The sequence below is a fragment of the Papio anubis genome, chromosome 1 (genome assembly GCF_008728515.1).
Source record: "Papio anubis isolate 15944 chromosome 1, Panubis1.0, whole genome shotgun sequence".
NCBI lineage: Eukaryota > Metazoa > Chordata > Mammalia > Primates > Cercopithecidae > Papio > Papio anubis.
The window spans coordinates 45425151-45441553 of NC_044976.1; the positions used below are offsets into that span (position 1 = coordinate 45425151).

At 39.2% G+C, this 16403-nt stretch overlaps 2 protein-coding genes across 4 annotated transcripts in view; one reads left to right on the top strand and one right to left on the bottom strand.

The window, feature by feature from the left end:
• Window positions 1–16403, top strand: part of LOC101014805 (putative inactive cytochrome P450 family member 4Z2) — an 87652-nt gene that overhangs the window by 57266 nt on the left and 13983 nt on the right.
• The window catches only part of LOC101014098 (cytochrome P450 4X1), a 111070-nt gene that overhangs the window by 28146 nt on the left and 66521 nt on the right, over window positions 1–16403 (bottom strand). The window lies entirely within an intron of this gene.

The window sequence follows — 16403 nt, forward strand, 5'->3', positions numbered from 1 at the left end:
TAATTCCACTATACAGGTAGAGTCAGGGCCTGCTGCATAATTTATGAATCTCAGTGCAAAATGAAAATGTGAGATGAAAACTTTATTAAAAATTCTAAGATGACAGAGCATTAAACCGAGCATATGCCCTTCTGGGTTCACAGCCTCGTGTGGCTGCTCGGGTCCCATGCCCATGAAGGGCTGCCTCTAGATGCCAGAGACATAAACTCGAGTACAGATAACAGAAAAATGTAGTAAAAATAATTTGGAAGTGATGGTTTTAGTATGTATAATCTATCAGGTGGTGAAGTAGGATCTAACAGGCCTGACTTCCCAAGCTGCTGTCTCCCCCCACCTCCCTGTCCCAGCAATCTTTATAGGCATTGCCCACATTTGATTCATTTATTCATTGATTTAGGCTAAGACAGGCATATGTTAGGTGTTGATTGACAGCCCTGAACAATAAACCCAATCTCTGCTACAATTCCCTGTTCTCCCTATCACTGCCTCTCCCCTACCTCCCCACCCGCCGCCCCCATTTCCTTAAGCCTATGCTCCACTCTCTGGAGTCAGATTATATTTGTCAGGTAAGTGATTAAGGCAGGCTCCGAGGGTGGTGACTTCATCTGGACCAAGTTTGTCCTGGCCCCTTGCATGTTCCATTAAGCCACACGCAACAAGTGTTTCTGCTCCTTCTTTCCCAGACTTCCCTACTTCCTACCTAATTCCAACCCTCAACTAGATGTTGTTATTTGACAGGGTCTCAGAATCCTCTGGCTTACACAGCTTCTTCTGGGTAACTCATGGCATTTCGGCTTTGCATATTATTCCTTTATGCCCTATTCCCTCCCCAAATTATGATGGTTGTATGGTGGCCCTCATATGATCTCATGGTGATAGGGCTGAAGACCTCAGATCCATGCTCTGCCCCAGAGCTGGTTTCAGCTTTGTGGTATCTTGCCTGGTCTGGTCCTTGGGTTCTTCATGGGACTAAGGAATAGTATGTGTGGTTGGTGACCTTCTAGTGAGTTCTCTTGGCAGGGTCAGAGCCTGGGGACCCATTGGCTCACCTATTCCCACCCAGGTTCTTGCTGGTGGTGTGACTCCCTCTGAGGCTTGGACAGTTCCATGCAGTTACTCTTCTGCTCCAGGTCCAGTTGCCTCTGTCCAGCACCATTCCATGTGCTTCCAGGGATAACAGAGGAACTCTGGAACTTTTGCACTATATTTAGGAGCCTAAGAGAGGCTTGAAGGTGTTGAAGAGGCTTGAAGTTCAGGCCTTCTCTGCTTCACTGCCATTTTCACTCTGGTTTCCCCAAAAAAAGATGCAAGGTAAAATCCCCTGTGCTCTCAAGTTTCCCTTCACTCTATCTAAACCCCAATCTCAGGATTTTAGCCTACAGGGGAAAAATTAGATACTCTCTTGATGACCCGACCTCTGCCACTTTTTGCCTCAGTCCACCAGGCTGCAAGAGGTGGGTTTTCCCCACAACCTGCATTTCATGTGGTAGAAAATATCCTTATGTTATTGCTTGTGTTTTTGCTATCCCTGGTGGAGAATAAAGTTCTGTAATCTACTCCAACAGAGCATGCTAATGGGAGAGAAAGGAATTTAGAAAATTATTTATTCTGGCCAAAGACTAACTTTTGATACTTGCTACAACTCAAAGATATGATTCTGGAGACCAAAAACAAAGCAGTGCCTCCTTCCTCATTCCTGCACAAATATCTACTGAATTGAATTTTCTTGGCTACAGTACAGGGAATTGGAGATACCAAAAAAATCCCATCAGCATGGATAGTGGTGCCTCTAGATGGAAATAAGCCCCATGAGACTCCCAGAAGGAGGCCTGTGCCTCTACCAATGCTCATCTGATGGCTACTTCCATGTCAGACACGAGAGACAAGAAATGAAGGTCATTGAGGGGCTGCTTCAATCCTACACACAGCCCAAAGAAAACCATACATTTGTCTACAAACAGCAGTGCAAGGTAACCTTTGACTGAAATTATGATAACTCAGTATGGCAACCTATGTCTTTGATCCATTAAAATGTGGAAGTATATTATTACTTAATAATGAATGAATTTTAAGACAATGGAACCATGGGGATAAAAGTCTAGAAGTTTGTGGAACTGTATCCCAGGATAGCAATGCAGCCCACCAATGTGGGGTTCCAGAGATTTACTGCTCTCTGATTTGCTCATGTGCTCAGTTAGTAAACATGGGCTGAACATTTACTGTGTCCCAGGCGCTGTGCTGGGCACTTGCTGGGAGCTTAATGCACAGGGGAGACAAGGGTCACTTAAGTACTTTTAAGGTAGCTATCACAGAAAGTGATGCTGATATCCTTGCCAGACAAAGGAGAGAGTAACAAAATCTGTCCAGGCTAGGGGAGATGCAGGTGAGGAGAAAATGTGAAAAAAGTTTTATAACTGAGGAGATGCTTTTATCCATTCATTCATTTACTGAGTGAATATTTATTGAGAACTGACCATGTGCCATGTATCGCCCTGAGCCCTGGAGATGTGGCCTTGAACAAAATCAACCTGGCCAGGCCTTCATGTGGCTTAGGGTCTAGTGGAGCTGTGTCTTAAAATGTCAGAAAGTGTCTTCTACATGGACAAGGTGGGAAAGGGCATTCTACATGGTGGAAGAGTGCATGAACAGAACGTAAAACGGCCTGAGCTAACTGGATTGTGGGAGCTCTTTAGCATGGCTAGAGCTTCAAGTCTCAGAGAGAAGGATGGGTGCTAAGACCACATATAGGTTGAAAGTCAGATCATGAGAGCTTGGTAGGCCCAGTAAAGAAATTCAGACTTTACTTAAGGCCATGGGAATCCACTGAAAGGATTTAAGGTGGAAAATGACATAGCTAACCAGTAGATTATTCTGAAAGCTACTTGAAATATAATAAGGACAGTTAAATAGTTACTGTATCCTCACTAAGTGCCAAGTACAATTCTAAAGTATTTTTATATACACTCAGTTATTTCTTCCTCATAATAATCAAGGTAGATGTTACCATTATTCCATTTTACCTGTATGAAAACTGAGACACAGATTATGCAACTTGTCCAAGGACATCAGAGAGTAAAAAATGGTGTCAGGATTTGAATCTAGGCAGTCTAACACTAGGTCCTGAGACCTTAACATTTATGAGAATAAATTGGGATGGGGAAGGTAGTGGTAAGACTAGAACTAGGGAGATCAGTTCTGATGCTATTGCAATATTCAGATAAGATATGATGGTGGCCTGGACTGGGGTGTTGCAGTGGTGTGGCAGGCCAGGTCTCACTAACACAGGCCTCCATAACAACTGTTTCAGCATTGGCTGAATTGTTAAGTTAAATATTAAGAAACTGATAGAGCCGGTGCCCTTATACAAAGGCTGGAATGTAACAAAAGCCCACCAAGACTTTTGCCTAGGCATTTCCTGGGCTTTGAAGCATGACAAGATAATGAAAGAATTCTTATCAGGACCCATTTAGGATTAAACAAGTTTTATTGGGAATCTGAAGAAACTCCCCAGGCCTCCACAAACAAGTTTATTGGGGGTCTAAAGGAACTCCACAAACCTCCATGATTTAGCAGGAGACAAGATAAGTGTAATCACCCCAGCACCTGGGCCCATTTACATTAAGTAAATTTACAGAGGCTCCAGAGGAAGGTCTTCAGGACTCAGATCTCAGTTATAGATTAAGTTAATCACATATGTCTTTAGATGAATGCACACTTACACATAGACATATAGCTTAGAAGGTATATAATCTCTGAAAAAACTTTGTAATTTTGACTTTGGTGATATTCCCCAGGCTTTCTTCCTGTAACCAGTTACAGAAATAAAAACTCTCTTCCTCCCCAGTTCATCTGCGTCTCGTTATTGGGCTGCAAGAATAAGCAACCTGACCCTCAGTTTGGTCTGGGAACAAATTTGGTGAGGCAGCCAGGAGCCACTGGGACGGTGCTGTTTTCAACCGTCAGCGGCTTGTCCTGAAACAGTCTTCAGGAGGATCCCAGCAGCTGCTGGGTGAGAGTTTCCCAGGGATCCCTTCTGAGGGCTGTCCCATGTGAAAAATTGCATGTCCCTCCCACTGTTGGGGAAGACTGGAGATCAGGGGTGAACGTGCTGGAAGGGTTAGTTAATTGGATTGTATGCCAGGAGCCTGTTGCTTTCCTATCTGGGCTTGTTAAGCCACTTGTCTGGTACCGCCAGGGGAGCAATAAGGCTTGCTCATACACCCACTTTGCATTTTGGTTAAGATCAGGTTTTGTGTTGGTTTTGAGTCTGTTCTGCCTGAATGCACTCCCCCTGGTGTTTGTCTGAATTCTGTCTCCACTTGTTTGTGTATCTGTCTTGTCTCTTTTGATACCATGTAAGCTTGAATATAAGAGGTGTCAGGTCCATCCCTGCTGGGAGCCCTCTGGGAAGGAAAAAGGTTTTTTTAAAGGAGCTCAATGATTAAAAGTCAGCTTAATTAAAAGGTAACATCTAAGATGTGTATATGTGTGTGTGCATGTGCATGTGTTTGTATTAAAAGGCCTTCATATTTTTGTTTTTTCTCTTCTGGGACCTTGTCTTTTTTGAGCAAAAGTTTTTTTCTTCTCGGTTGTCTGAATTGTGTTTTTCTTATTAACAGCTGTTGCAACAGAGGCTACTCTTGGTTTTTTTTTAAAAAAGGTGTCATTTAGACACTTAGAAATGTCTTTGTTTGAAAAAAAAAGTTTAATGCACTGTAAAAGCATCACATGGTCTAGTCTGATAGTAATTCTCCCTTTTTGAAAACCCAAGATTCGCCGGGCGCGGTGGCTCAAGCCTGTAATCCCAGCACTTTGGGAGGCTGAGACGGGCGGATCACAAGGTCAGGAGATCGAGACCATCCTGGCTAACACGGTGAAACCCCGTCTCTACTAAAAAATACAAAAAACTAGCCGGGCGAGGTGGCGGGCGCCTGTGGTCCTAGCTACTCCGGAGGCTGAGGCAGGAAAATGGCATAAACCCGGGAGGCGGAGCTTGCAGTGAGCTGAGATCCGGCCACTGCACTCCAGCCTGGGGGACAGAGCCAGACTCAGTCTCAAAAAAAAAAAAAAAAAAAAAGAAAACCCAAGATTCAGTGTGGGCTCTGGCCAGAGCTCAAAGATCCAGTTAAAAGATAGGCAGTCCCTGTCTAAATAAAATTGGTCTTCTAATATAGTCCTATAATACATTTCTATAATCTTATGTTTGATCTGGCATCCATCTTTAATCTCCCTCTAGCACCAGCAGGCTTTTTCTCATTACTTTGAGATGTAAATCTTGCCATCTGATTTTTCACCTAAAAGTTGTTTCCTTCAATATGCAGATCTAGGGCATCTATAAAATGTACTTCTATTGTCATGCCTAATATGTCTATGTATTTATGTGTTGTATACACAATGTTTCACTACTGAAAATATAAAAAAGCTCTAATTAATTGGATTAAGGAAAATTAAAGGTGCTTAAATCAAATACTTTAACAGAAAAAAGACTAGTCGAATGCTTTTTTAAGATTATGTGACTTAAGTAAAATCTTTAATAAATAAGCTGACTTTAAAAGTATTGGTAAAGTAATAATAGAAATGTCTTAGGAATTGCCAGCATACATTTTTGTTTGCATTTGTTGATCGAGAAACTTCATACTTATCCCTGCCAAATACTATAAGGTGTCAAAACTTGGCATAGAGGTTACAAAACTATAAACTCAGCCCCAAACAGAATGATCTTTGCTTTTGTAATTTTTAATAGATAAAACATTAATATTGTTTTAATAAATATAGATACATCTTAAATTCTTTGGTAAAATGCCGTAACTCCTAATCTTGTGGCTTTAGGCAGTCTAGTCCACAGGCATGAAGGAGGTTTGTTCTGGGAAAGGGCTGTTACCATATTTGTTTCAAAGATAAATAAAAACTAAGTTAATGAACAAGAACTTCCTGGAAGTTAGAAGCAAGATGAAGTCAGTTAGGTCAGAACCTTTTCACTGTCTCAGTTATAATTTTGCAGTGGCAGTTTCACAACTTTAAATAATGGCTATCACAGTTTTCATAAATAATCTAAGTAAACAATTAAATTAATGAGGTAAATGCAATGGAATAAATACTCACAAATAAACTTGTCATTTAGAATCTAAACTTATATTAAATTACATAATAGATATTTATTTGGATATTTTCCAATAAAAATATATTGTGGGAAAACACTCTTTCTAAGATGGTGTCCCTTTTTAAAGGTAAATAATTTTTGTCTAATTCAAAGCTTATTTAAAGGTTATCTAGAAAACAAGGCAAAAGGAACCAGGAAATAAGAGAGATATAAAGAAAGTTATAAAAAATAAAAAGGTATTTTTTAGTAAAAAAGCTTAAAGAAAAATAATTTTATATGAAAGAGAATCTTGTGTGGTAAATTTAGTGCTAGAATAAAATGACAGGTTGTTTTAGAAAGAGGGATGGTTAGAACAAGTCAAGAAGTCCAAGCATGTCGTAGATGGTCTGTGTAAGTCATGAAAGAATTTATGTAAAATTGTTGTACAATTTAAAGGTAATTAGGCCTCCTAAATGCTTCATAGAATGCCACTGTGATTTTTAACTGCACAGTTTGCCTGGTTTATGGCTAGGTAAGACCTGGGACACATTGAATTTGATGCTGGAAAGAGTCAGACCTTATCTGCACTCCTGTCTGGGTCCTAGGCTCCACATCTAGTACATAATTAAAATCCCAAACTTACCAAAGTTTTCACCAAAAATAAAGGTTGCTGAGAGTTAACAGTGTAACATGTGTTTGAGACTACTAAAAAAATAGTTTTACATGCAAGATGTGTAAGAAAGGAAAACATACTTTTGGTAAAAAGATTATAAGAAGGTGTGGGAATGTGGATTTTTTGCCTAAATTAAAAGGCTAAAGGATTGTTTTAAGTTAGATAAAACAAAGCTAAGGGTTTAAGCAAGTTGCAGAAGGTTTATGAGAAAATTAATTGTAAAAGAAATTCTATGTGTAAACATATTGGCTAATGTTAAAGTGGTATTTTTCAGTTTTTCCATAAATTGAACATTAAAATAAATGCACAGCAGGTTTCTCTTAGAGCATTAACCTGCTCTTTAACAAGAATCTTTTGTAAAGGATTACAAAAGATTTATGGAAATCTTACCTTATGGTCAAACATTAAAATTGGGTAAATATATCTATAAGGTTTTATTAAAAATTTGGCTTAACATTTAATAGTACCCAAATGTAAACACAAAATTTGGCTTATTTGGTACAAAATCATACAGGAAGCATTGTCAAATATAAAATGGTGTTTGGCTTTTTTGGGCTATATTTGTATAAATGTGTTATTGGTACATGTTCCAAATTATGGGAAACTTCTATAATTCTGCTATATCTTAGTGTAAATTATCAGTAATAATTATAATTGTTATGATAAATTATTTTGTGCCACAGAGGTAACAGATTTCCTTGTCAATTGTGTTTTTAACTATGGCTACCCTAAAACTTTTTGTCATCCATAAACAATTGTTGTCTTGTTTTGGTCCTCTTTAGAAGGTGGTTTTGCAATCAGCTATGAAGCTCTAACACGTGCTCTTGAATGCAGGTTTCTGATAACTTTGGAGATTGTAACATCTGAATAGAGGAAAAATGTTCAGAACTCTTGAAGAAATAAAATATTCATTGATATCAAGCAGAACAAGAATTAACTGCATAAACTAATAAAAAACTGAAGTGATCTTTTTGACTTTTTGCTTAAAATGTTGTTGATCTTTTGTTTTCCTTTTCAGAGTCAAGGAAACTTTTCTTTTGAGCTATGAACAGCTTTTAACAATTAAGCAAAGTATACTAAGTATACTACTATGAGCAAAATTTGGAACATATTTGTTTCTCTCTACTTGATTTCTCCAGAATCTGAAAACCATTTGTGAATACTCTTAATTATAGTTATTTGCATAAGGGCAATAAGAATCTGTTTTCTTTTGCAACAGACACAATTGGAGAAACTAGTTATTTTACCAAGGCTTTGACTGTAATAGCCTGCTTTCCTTTAAGAAATCAAATTTGACTTGTAAAGTCAATAAAATTCCCTAGAGGAAATGCCTCATACCTTGTCTCCACAGTCCCTGTACTGGGTTTCTGACCTGTGGTAAGTAAAGAATGTCACTTTCTAACAGGTTCCAAGTTATCTTGGAACCCCAAAAGAAGAGAAATTTACTCAACTCATAGGCATTTAAGGGTACAAATCAACAGCACAGCTTGGTGCTAAAAAAGTCTTATCTAAGATTCCTTGTATGGAACAGAGTTCCATCAAAGCCAATTTCAAAAGAGCTTATGTGAAAAAAATAATTCTTCTTTCTGCACTTTATACAAATAACCAGGTCAAGTACAATAAAACAAACCAGTCTTACCATGATTTGTCTTTAGTAAAAATGGGAGACTGGAAAGAGGAAAATTATGTTTCAAAACTATAGTGCACTTGTTGTTAGATTCTAGTCTTGTCTAATGTTTTTCAGTTTTTGTTATTTTCTACAGTTTGGGTTGAATTCTGATTTTTCTGGCTACAAGTCTCCAAAATAATGTTTTCAATTTTTTCCTTTTTCCCCATTTTTCCTAACTGGAGGTCACTGAAACCTAAACCTTGCTTTATTAAAGCCCTGCAGACTGAAGACTACTTAAACTTAAACTTCAGAAGAAAACAGCAGCAACCTATTTATATGTGTTGCTGTTGCATATTGTTATGTTTCAGCAGGTATTGCCTCTAAGCCCCTGAAACAGGGAGTACTACTGGGAACAGGTCAACCTCTTCCACTCCAACGCTGCATTCAGCGCTCCATGATGTTGACTCCCTCTCAGCAGGATGTAGCCAGAAAGATTACTACACCCCATCTCACTGAAATTCTCATGATGACTAAATATACAAACATGATAGAAATCATGCAGAAATTGACAGTGGAGATTGTGGCAAGTCAGGTCTTACTAACATAGGCCTCTGTAACAACTCTTTCAGCACTGACTGGTTAAGTTACATATTAAAAACTAATAGAGCCAGTGCCCTTATACAAAGGCTGGAGTGTAACAAAAGCCCACCAAGAGTTCTATAGAGGGCATATAAGCTCTGAAAAATCTTTGTAATTTTGAGTTTTTCTGGTGATATTTCCTAGGCCTTCTCCCTGTAACCAGTTACAGAAATAAAAACTCTCTTCCTCCTCAGTTCATCTGCATCTCATTATTGGGCCACAAGAATAAGCAGCCTGACCCTCAATTTGGTCCAGGGACAGTGGTACAGACAAGCAAGAACGAATGAGAGAGACATTGGGGTGTGTTTTTGATGGGAGTTGATGACTGGATGTAGGCATAGTAGGAAAGTCTAGGACAATCCCTATGTTATGTGAATCGCCAACATTTGAGACAGGTCACAGTTAATTTAGAAAGTTTATTTTGCCAAGGTTGAGGATGCGCACCCATGACACAGCCTCAGGAGGTACTGATGACATGTGCCCAAGGTCGTCAGAGCACAGCTTGGTTTTATACATTGTAGTGAGACATGAGACATCAATCAACATATCTAAAATTGAACATTGGCTTAATCTGGAAAGGCGGGACAACTTTCCAGATTGTCACAGGTAGGTGAGAGACAAGTGGTTGCATTCTTTTGAGTTTCTGATTAGCCTTTCAGAAGAGGGCAATCAGATACGCATTTATCTCACTGAGCAGAGGGATGACATTGAATATATTGGGTGGCAGGTTTGCTCTAAACAGTTCGCAGCTTGAATTTTCCCTTTAGCTTAGTGCTTTGGGGGCCCAGGATATTTTCCTTTCACAGTTTCTGTTCACTGAGATAGAAAAGGCAAGAAGAATCTATCTTCCCCAATCCCACCCCCATCACCATCCCCTGCCCTATATGTCTTTTGCTCTTCTCAAAGTGTTCCTCAAAAACACTTTTTGTCTGTTTCTCATATATTTCTTTAACCACCAGCCTACAGGAATCTATTTCATGAACAAATAAAGCCTTAGTTTTTCTGCTTCTCATTTGATACTTCACCCTGTTTTCATTTGTCATTCATTCCACAGTCAGAAATTCTAGGAGAACGGTTTGGAGATTCTTCAAAAAACTAAAAATAGAGCTACCATATGATCCAGCAATTCTACTGCTGGATATATACCCCAAAGAAAGGAAATCAGTATATCAAAGAGATATCTGCACTCCCATGTTTGTTGCAGCACTATTTGCAATAGCAAAAATTTGGAAGCAACCTAAGGGTCCATTAACAGATGAATGGATAAAGAAAATGTGGTGTAAATACACAATGGAGTACTATTCAGCCATAAAAGAGAATGAGATCCTGTCATTTGCAACAATGTGGATAGAACTGGACATCATTATGTTAAGTGAAATAAGTCAGGCACAGAAAGACAAACATCACATGTTCCCACTTACTTGTGGGATCTAAAAATCAAAACAATGGAACTCATGGAGATAGAGAATAGAAGGATGATTACCAGTTGGGGGTGTAGGGGAACAAAAAAATAGGTAGAATGAATAAGACCTAGTATTTAATGGCATAACAGGGTGACTGTAGTCAATAACAATTTAATTGTACTTTTCAAAATAACAAAAGGATATAATTGGATTATTTGTAACACAATAAATTCAATTTACATGATGTGATTATTATGCATTGCACGCCCATGTCAAAACATCTCATGTACCCCATAAATACATACACCTACCATGTGGCCAGAGGCTCACGCCTGTAATCCCAGCACTTTGGGAGGACAAGGCGGGTGGATCACGAGGTCAGGAGATCAAGACCATTCTGGCTAACATGGTGAAACCCCATCTCTACTAAAAATACAAAAAATCAGCCGGGCGTGGTGGCGGGCACCTGTAGTCCCAGCTAATCAGGAGGCTGAGGCAGGAGAATGGCATGAACCCTGGAGGCAGAGCTTGCAGTGAGCCGAGGTTGTGCCACTGCACTCCAACCTGAGTGACAGAGTGAGACTGTCTCAAAAAAAAATTTTTTTTTAAATCCTGTACAGCTTCCTACCTTATCTCTTTGCATATTCAGCTTATCTTCCTAATTAGTCTTTAAAACACCATGATGGTTTAAACGTTTTTTTTGTTTTTTTTTTATTTCTTGAATTCTGCCTGGTGCCCGTCTTTGAGCTGGGCACACAATAAATGTTTTATAAACATTTATTTCACTTGAACTAAGGAGACATACCAGGGGTGAGGGAGGTTGAAGAAACAGCAGGGTGAGAAATGTAGAGCAATGACCTACAAAGCAAGTGGGCAATGAAGAAATGGAGATATCCCAGGTCAAGAATTTTGTCTATTAAGAGAATAAGTTTTAAGCTAGAGGGTGGGAAGGTTGGTAAATAGAAAATGAGTAAAGTCAAATAATGGTTATTCTCAAGAGAGTGAGCCTGGTGCTTGTTCCTCATGGAGGTAGCACTAATAGGAAGGATAGAAGGTTCTGAGAGGGGCAGTAAGAGAGAAAACACATGGCCAGGGAGGCTGAAGGGGATGAATGGGGCATTGAATAGAATGGATGAGCCAGAAGGGAGGAGGCACAGAAACTTCATAGATGGTCAGTCCTAGCTATTGTTTTTAGACAGTCTTGTTGTGTCACCCAGGTTGGAGTACAGTGGTGCTATCACAGCTTATTAAAGCCTTGACCTCTTGGGCTCAAGCAATCCTCCCACCTCAGCCTCCTGAGTAGTCCTAGATATTTTTATGGAAGCATCAAGGTTGGAAAGTGATCACTTCATTCTGCCCCTAATTAACACAGTAGTTTTGGTTTTGAAGGGGTTCAACTGGGAACACAAACACATAATCATAAGAGAAAGAATGGGAGGAGGAAACAGGCAGATTATATCTCCGATGCTGGATAACCTGAGGTTTTTTTAGAGAATCCTAAGGCCTCTTCTGCCATGGCAGGGGCAGGGATTCAGAACAGCTGCTATGGTTATTGCTGGGGGCATTGACAAGCAAGCTGTTAAAAGACTTTGGAACCAGTAGAATTTACATAGTAAGTTCCATGCAAAAGGCCACTGGCACATGGTTCCATCATTTTCTCCAGTCAACAGCCTGGAAGTAAGAGAATGGAAAGTTTCAGTAAGGAAGCACAGAGCCAGTTCTTACTCTCACTGTGTTGCACTGTCCCTCTGCCAATGCTGGGAAATACCAGGATACAAAAATGTATCAAAGGTAGGCCAACACACAATCTGGTGGAGAGGACAGATAGATATGGAAAGCAGTGTTATGGTAAAACGGATTCATGCTACAACTGCACAGACCCACATGGATTATCTGGATCTAGTCCTATCATACAGATAAGGAAATGAAGTCCAAAAGTAAAAACAAAAAACAAAAAAAGGCTACCCCTAACCTCCTTCTCTCCAGACTGAGAATTCCAAGGTCACCTTTCCTTTCTCCATGTGACCTGTGAGCTATACCACCTGTGCTGGTCTTTCCAGTTCCTTTGGAGGACAGGGCAGTGAAACCTTAAATGTATCCAACAGTGTTACTCTGTTTCATCTCCTCTGAAGGCTCATACTTCTCCACCCAGTTTTTAAAATGTTGGGTGGAGAAGTGTGAACCTCTAGAGGAGATGGAAAAGAGGCAAGCAGAGAGGTGTGAAGGAAACCAGGATCATCCAGTGTGAGATACAAAGAGAGAGGCTGAGACACTTGAAACGAAAGGTGAATGATGAGTTACAAAACAAAGATAAAGTTTAAAATGTGTTTATTGGAATTCATATCATAGAATTCAGTTGTAAACTTGGGAAGAGGTGTTGAAATGATAGAAACAGAAATCAAAATAAAGTGGGTTGAGAAGAAATTAGGAGGGAAGTAAGGAGCTGTGGAGAAGTGTCAACCACTTTGAAGAGTTTGACTGTGGTTGACACTTCTCCAATTATACTAATATTATTTAATTTTACAATGTTAATATGCAGTATCTATTTTCCTTATTAAATATAAATAGGCCAACTCAAAATTATTAAATTTAAGAGTACATTGAGGGCCTGGTGGAGTGGCTCAAACTTGTAATCCCAGCACTTTGGGAGGCTGAGGTGGGCAGATCACCTGAGGTCAGGAGTTTGAGACCAGCCTGGCCAACTTGGCGAAACCCCATCTCTACTAAAAATACAAAAATTAGCCAGACATGGGGACAGGTGCCTGTAATCCCAGCTACTTGGGAGGCTGAGGCAGGAGAATTGCTTGAACCTGGGAGGCAGAGAGTGCAGTGAACTGAGATTGTGCCACTGCACTCCAGCCTGGTTGACAGAGCAAGACTCCATCTCAGAAAAAAAAAAAAAAAGAGCATATTGAGGTCAACTAAAGTCATTTAAACTTAACCTTCCCCATCTGATGAAAGAGTTTATTTGCTTAACATCAAATTAAATAAATTACTATTTTGGATAATAAGTTAAACAATTGACTGACTTAATAGTAAGTCAAATGCCTTAAGCAATTCTCATATTTGTCCAACTTGGGCATATTTCAAAAATAATAATATTGTTTGAACATCACGTAAGTAACGTAATTTATGGTGTAACCAACACATCACCTTCTGCCAAGTTAGACTCTTATCTGGAATAATAATAATAATATCAAATAACCCTGAACTCTTACTATGTGCCAGGCATCTTACATATGCTATCTCCGTTCTCTCAAGTAGGCCTCACTATTTTCACTTTACAAGTGAGCAAGTTGAAGGCTGAGAAATGAAATAACTTGACCTTAGTCATATGTGGCTCCTGAAGTCTGTCTTCTGTATCATATCGTGCCTGCAAGGCATCCTAAGACCTCTCCCCTACCACTTTTTGACATTATACAGACTTATATAGTGAGTCATAAATTTGCCAAAATTTATGGCAACCAGCAGCTCTTGGGGCTGCTTTGTCTATTCAGTAGCCATTCTTTATTCCTTTACCTTCCCAATAAACTTGCTTTCACTTTAAAAATAAACACCACCAACAACAAACTCTGAGTGAACCAGCCACAACAACCTACCATTGAGAAGATGGCATGGTGCCCTTTCCCCTAGAATGAAACTGAGAGCTGGTGACTACTTATTTATGTGCTGATACAGAACAACAACAACAAAATGTAGGAAAAAAATGTTTAAATGTATAGAAACAAGTTAACTAGCAAGACTAAGCAAAGGACTTTATTTTTTGTTAGAGACAATGGGACTTTGGGCAAACTGATTCTTAGACTTGTAATTTTTCAAACATTCACTCCCAAGTACCAGGAAGTGGAAACTATAAGAGCTTACCTACTATGTCACTTTTACATATATTTTATCCTTCAGTCCTCCAGACCACTCTGTGAAATGCAGGACAGTATAAGCCTCATTGCACAAATAAGGACAAATAAGCTAAAAAAAACCCTGGTCCCTGGTTCAGTGGGCTCTTGGGTGCTGTTGCAAAGGGACTGGCATGTGTATTATTTCACATCTATGCCACACCTTTTTTATTTTTCCAGTCTGGTTTTTTTTTTTTAAATATCGATAGTTTTTTAAATTATTATTATATTTTAAGTTCTAGGGTACACGTGCACAGCCTGCAGGTTCGTTACATATGTATACATGGGCCATGTTGGTGTGCTGCACCCATTAACTCATTTACCTTACGTATTTCTCCTAATACTATCCCTCCCTGCTCCTCCCACCCTATGACAGGCCCCAGTGTGTGATGTTCCCCACCCTATGTCTAAGTGTTCTCGTTGTTCAGTTCCCACCTATGAGTGAGAACATGTGGTGTTTGGTTTTCTCTCCTTGCGATAGTTTACTCAGAATAATGGTTTCCAGCATCATCCATGTCCCTACAAAGGACATGAACTCATCCTGTTTTATGGCTGCATAGTATTCCATGGTGTATATGTGCCACATTTTCTTAATCCAGTCTATAATTAATGGGCATTTGGATTGGTTCCAAATCTTTGCTATTGTGAATAGTGCCCCAATAAACATACATGTTCATGTGTCTTTATGGCAGCATGATTTATAATCCTTTGGGTATATACCCAGTAATGGGATGGCTGGGTCAAATGGTATTTCTAGTTCTAGATCCTTGAGGAATCACCACACTGTTTTCCACAATGGTTGAACTAGTTTACAGTCCCACCAACAGTGTAAAACTTCCTATTTCTCCACATCCTCTCCAGCACCTGTTGTTTCTTGACTTTTTAATGATTGCCATTCTAACTGGTGTGAGATGGTATCTCATTGTGGTTTTGATTTGCATTTCTCTGATGGCGAGTGATGATGAGCATTTTTTCATGTGTCTGTTGGCTGCATAAATGTCTTCTTTTGAGAAGTGCCTGTTCATGTCCTTTGCCCACTTTTTGATGGGTTGTTTGTTTTTTTTTTTTTGTAAATTTGTTTGCGTTCTTTGTAGGTTCTGGATATTAGCCCTTTGTCAGATGAGTAGATTGCAAAAATTTTATCCCATTCTGTAGGTTGCCTGTTCACTCTGATGGTAGTATCTTTTCGCTGTGCAGAAGTTCTTTAGTTTAATGAGATCCCATTTTTCAATTTTGGCTTTTGTTGCCATTGCTTTTGGTGTTTTAGATATGAAGCTCTTGCCCATGCCTATGTCCTGAATGGTATTACCTAGGTTATCTTCTAAGGTTTTTATGGTTTTATGTCTAACATTTCAGTCTCTAATCCATCTTGAATTAATTTTTGTATAAGGAGTAAGGAAAGGATCCAGTTTCAGCTTTCTACTTATGGCTAGCCAATTTTCCTAGCACCATTTATTAAATAGGGAATCCTTTCCCCATTTCTTGTTTTTGTCAGATTTGTCAAAGATCAGACGGCTGTAGATGTGTGGTATTATTTCTGAGGGCTCTGTTCTGTTCCATTGGTCTACATGTCTGTTTTGGTACCAGTCCCATGCTGTTTTGGTTACTATAGCCTTGTAGTATAGTTTGAAGTCAGGTAGGGTGATGCCTCCAGTTTTGTTCTTTTGCCTTAGGATTGTCTTAGCAATGCGGGCCCTTTTTTGGTTCCATATGAACTTTAAAGCAGTTTTTTCCAATTCTATGAAGAAAGTCATTGGTAGCTTAATGGGGATGGCATTGAATCTATAAATTACCTTAGGCAGTATGGCCATTTTCACGATATTGATTCTTCCTATCCATGAGCATGGTATGTTGTTCCATTTGTTTCTGTCCTGTTTTATTTCACTGAGCAGTGGTTTGTGGTTCTCCTTGAAGAGGTCCTTCACATCCCTTGTAAGTTGGATTCCTAGGTATTTTATTCTCTTTGAAGCAATTGTGAATGAGAGTTCATTCATGATTTGGCTCTCTGTTTGTCTGTTATTGGTGTATTAAAATGCTTGTGATTTCTGCACATTGATTTTGCATCCTGAGACTTTGCTGAAGTTGCTTTTCAGCTTAAGGAGATTTT